This window comes from Pteropus alecto, unplaced genomic scaffold, assembly GCF_000325575.1.
Source record: "Pteropus alecto unplaced genomic scaffold, ASM32557v1 scaffold3, whole genome shotgun sequence".
NCBI lineage: Eukaryota > Metazoa > Chordata > Mammalia > Chiroptera > Pteropodidae > Pteropus > Pteropus alecto.
In genome coordinates, this window is record NW_006442484.1 from 57571847 (window position 1) to 57576875 (window position 5029).

General features: G+C 30.7%; 1 non-coding gene across 1 annotated transcript; it reads left to right on the top strand.

The window, feature by feature from the left end:
* Positions 1-1479: 1479 nt before the first annotated feature.
* On the top strand, positions 1480-1598 carry LOC112470476. Its single transcript, XR_003043018.1, has one exon. It is a non-coding gene; the product is annotated as a 5S ribosomal RNA (ribosomal RNA).
* Positions 1599-5029: the final 3431 nt, after the last annotated feature.

Sequence of the window (5029 nt, forward strand, 5' to 3'; positions counted from 1 at the left end):
GTAGACATAAAATCAGTAGATATATAGAAGAAACGAACATCTTCAACCCGCTAGATCTAGTTATAGTTACATAATACTCTACTCAACAATAGAATACACATTCTGGTTAAAGGCACATGGAGCATTCGCCAAGACAGATCATATTCTGAATCACAAAGCAAACCCTCACAAGTGTAAAAGAATACAATGCTCTCTGACCATAATAGAATTAAACTAGAAACACAAATAGAAAAATCTCCAAACATTTGGATATTAAACAATACACTTCTTGATAATCCTTGGATCAAAGAGGAAGATCAAAACCACATACTAACATCCCTTGTAAACACAGATGTAAAAAAACATTAACAATATACTAGCAAATGTAATCCAGCAATTATAAAAAGGAATGAAAATTTTAAAAAAGAAAATAATAATAATTTAAGAAAACAAAACAAAGAAAACTTTAAAACTTTAAAACAGAAAATAAGTTGCTAAACTGGTAAACCTAAATCCAAACATACTGAATCTGTAGGATGCAACTAAAGTAGTAGAGTGGGCTATAGACCATTAAAGAAAAATGATCTCAAATTCACCTTAAGAAACTAGAGAAAGAGCAAAATAAGCCTAAAGAAAGTAGGAGAGATTACAAACAGCAGAAATCAAAAAACTTAAAACAGTTGAAAAAAGAAAAAAAATTAATGGAACCAAAGCTAGTTCTTTGAAAACACCAATAAAATTTATAAATATGAAAGAAGACACAAATTACCAACATTAGTAATGAAAAAAGCCCCAAAGATATTAAGAGGATACTATGAAAAACTATAAATTCAAAATCTTAGAAGAAATGAACCAATTTCTCAAAAACTGCATACAAAATATCTTCCCACAAGGTGGAAGAGATAATCTGCATGTTCCTACAACTATTAAGAAATTAAACTTGTATTTTAAAAACTTTTCTAAAAAGAAATCTCTAGACTCAACGGTTTCAGTGGCAAAATCCACAAAATGTTTAAAAAAGAAATAAGACCAATTCTACACAATGTCTTCCAAAAAACAGGAGAGTACACTTTCCAAGTCACTTTCTAAGGGCAACATTACCCTTATGCCAACATGAAACCATACTCCCCCCTCCAATAGAAACTACACACCAATATCCCTAATGAATATAGATGCGAAGTCTAAGAAGAAATCACAAGGGAAACTAGAAAATACTTTCAAAAAAATAAAAATGAAAACACAACATAACAAAACTTATGGGATACAGCAATAGCAGCGCTCAGAAGGAAATGTATTCTGTAAATGCCCACCCCTACCTCACAACACATACAAAAATTAACTCAAAATGATCTAACTGTAGTAGCTAAAACTATAAAACTCAGAAGAAACAAAAGAGTAGATCTTAATGATCTTGGACTTGGAAATGTGTTACAACGGTAAAAGCACGAACAACAAAATAAAAAAGTAAATTGGATTTCATCAAAATTAAAAACATTTGCAGTCTATGGCCATGCCACTCTGAACAAGCCTGATCCCATCTGATCTCGGAAGCTAAGCAGGGTTGGGCCTGGTTAGTACTTGGATGGGAGACCACCTAGGAAGACCAGGTGCTGTAGGCGTAAAAAATAAGGGATTGTAAATTGACAAGGTCCTTGCAATCTGTGAGGTCAACCAAAGGTTGCCTCGCTTAAAGAAAAAAAAAATTAAAAGAAAAATTTGTGCCAAAAAATTATCTATGTCTTTTGCTAATTATGCTAATAAAAAGAAAGTAAAAGGACAACCTAAAGAATGAAAGAAAATATTTGCAAATCATATATCTAATAAGGGTCTAGTGTCTAGGAAAAATAAAAAGTCTTACAACTCAAAAACAAACACTACCCAATTAAAAAATGGGAAAAGGACCTGAATAGGCACTTCTCCAAACAAAAAAAGGCCGACAAGCACATAAAAAGGTGTTAAAAATCATTAGTCATTAAGGAAATGCAAATCAAAACCACAATGAAATATCACTGCACACCTCCTAGGATGGCTATTATTTTTTTAAAAAAACCCACAGAAAATAATAGGTGTTGGTGAGAATATAAATAAATTGGAACCTTCACGCATTGCTGGTAGGAATGTAAAATGGTGCTGCTGCTGTAGAGATGGGTGGATCCTCAAACAAAATAAAACAAAACAAAAAAAGCAAACCCAAAAAACAAATCACTACACACTGATGTTCATAGTAGCATTATTCACAGTAGCCAGGACATGGAAGCAATATAGATGATTAACTAAAGAAGCTATGGTACATATATACAATGGAATATTACTCAGCCATAAGAAAAGATGAAATACTGCCATTTGTGACAACATGGATAGACCTTGAGATAATTATGCTAAATGAAATAAGCCAGAGAAAGTTGAAAATCACATGACATCATTTATATGTGGGATATAAACCTAAAAACAACAAATGAGCAGGATGAACAGACTCATACATATGGACTATAGGCTAGTGGTTACCAGAGGACTAGAGACTAGTGGTTACTACTGGGGTGGGGGAGGAGGGGGTAAGTAGATGGGGTAAAGGATTCAAATATAATGTTTAAGGGGAGGGTGAAGTGGGTAAAGGGAATCAAATATATGGTATCTGAAGGACACTGGACTTTGTAGAATATACAGATGTCAAATGATAATGTATACCTGAAAATTATATAATTGTATTAACCAATGTTACCCCAATAAACTTAATTAAAAATTAAAAAAAAAAGAAAAACTAAAACGTTAGGCAATAATAAAAAGATTGAGAGAGTAGGGCCTTATGTGATAGCTTAAACTTGTTAAGGTCCATGTTGTCTTTGAAAGATTAGGAAACAATGAATAACTTTAAGAGTTTTATAAATAAATATTTATAATGATGGGTACATTTTAAAAATTGTATTTTCTAAATTTTAAAAATTTTGGAAAAACCAAAGAGAAGCACATTTGTAGTATCCAAACTTCTAGAATGATACTGAGGCACAATAGGAAATATTATTAAAATATGGTAGGGAGAAAATACAAAGCAGTGTAATCATATGATAAAAAGAAAATATAAAATAGGTACAATTACATCAATAATTTCAATAAATGTAAAATATGCAATATTATTGATTGTATAAAATTAAAATGCAGTTATAATCTGTTTTGCAAGGGAATATTTTAAAACAAAAGCATACAGAATGACTACATTATTGGAGGAAAAATAATATATCATTCCAATCTGTGAATAAGGTATAGGCATTTTGTAATAACATGATAAACTTTGCTTTTTGCAAAATTTCTCAAAGAAAAATGTCAGGGCACAGTTAAGATGGTAAATTTTATGTTACATGTTCTTTATCATGCTACCATTTAAATGAAGTCCAACACGGACCATTACCCCACCACACACGCACAAAACGATGAGGCTTATTGGAAAAACAGTGTTGGAGAAGACTACTCAAAGTCTATATAATTTCATAATTAATTAAGAAGGTGTAAAGAAGTCCAAATATGCCAATGATCACAAATAATGTAAATGGACAAAATTAGCAAGTTAAAAATAAAGATTGTCATAACATATTTAATATTTTTCAAATCCAATTCAGTAAATGTTAATTTATTATCTAAATGTTAATTTATGTTAATTCAATACTTAAAACTGAAATATAAGTACATGGAAAATTGAAAAATATGTAATATTGATAGTAAATTAAATGGACCAATGGGAAAAGATAATCAGAGAAATGGTATACTACTGCATATCTACCAGAATGGCTGAAAATAAAAAAGACTAACAAATACTAAAGATTGCTGAGGATGAGGAAAAATGGCAAAACTCAAAGGGATGCTACCGGCATCTAGTGGGCAGAGGCCAGATTTGCTGCTAAACACCCTCTACTGTACAGGACACCCCTCGTAATAATAATTATCTTGTCCAAATGTTAATAGTACTGAGGATGACAAATCCTGATGTAGATTGAATAGCGATAAAATGCAAATATGTATCTGAAGTGGTTGTGCCAATAAGAGATGATGAATACACAACCCTTTGAGATTGAATTTTGAGTTTACTCACAATGTTTATTGACATTTCTAGTTAAAACACCACAGTTCCACATGAAATTTTATTGATAAAAGTGAGGGGTAGCAGTACCTGTTTCCTTATAAAGAAAGTAAAACCAGGATTTCCTATCTTTCACAAGAGTAAAGTGAGACAAGCACTTATCCTTCTTGATTGTTTATTGGTAAAATTGGATAATGTTAACAATTGAGGATTGTCTATTACAGGTGGTTAAAATAGGTAGTGTTTTACTTTCCATGCCAAGGAAGTGACCTTTGTAGCAAGAACTGATCCTATCATATTTGTTGAGGCAGTTAAACACAAGATGTTGTTATTACAAAAAATAATAAAGTTTTATTTTTAGAGAGGGTACAAATAATGATTAACCATAGAGATTTTTGCCATGTTTTATATTCTTGGTAAAAATGGATAGATTATTTTTAAAATTGTAGAGAAATTTAATGATTAGAAATGAATGTATTGTTCTTTTAATCATAATACTTTCATGTTTCAGAGTGATTTTATGATCCACAAAGAGCAAAAAGTCAATTTGATCACATTGACTATTTAAACGCTTAGTGCTCAATTTATCACACAAACAATGGCTATGGGTATTTGATATTTGACATAAAGAGGATGACTGAATAATTCACAACACAGTTTTATCTGATATCTATAGATACAGATACACATATCTATATATATATTTCTTGTTCTCTCTCTATATATATAGAAAGAAAGATATATATACACACATACACATACATATATACTTTTAAAAAAGTTGTTACTCCTTTCTATATTGGCAAAGTTAAACATAGTAACTGTCTTATGGTGAGGAATGAAGTTTAAAATTCTTTATGTATATTCATGTAACATAGTATCAGAAGTAAATCTGAGTGGTAGATACACTAAATACATGTTTATCATAGTAGTTGAACAAATTCTGTGTAATACTATTTTCTGACAATTTTATAGACAATG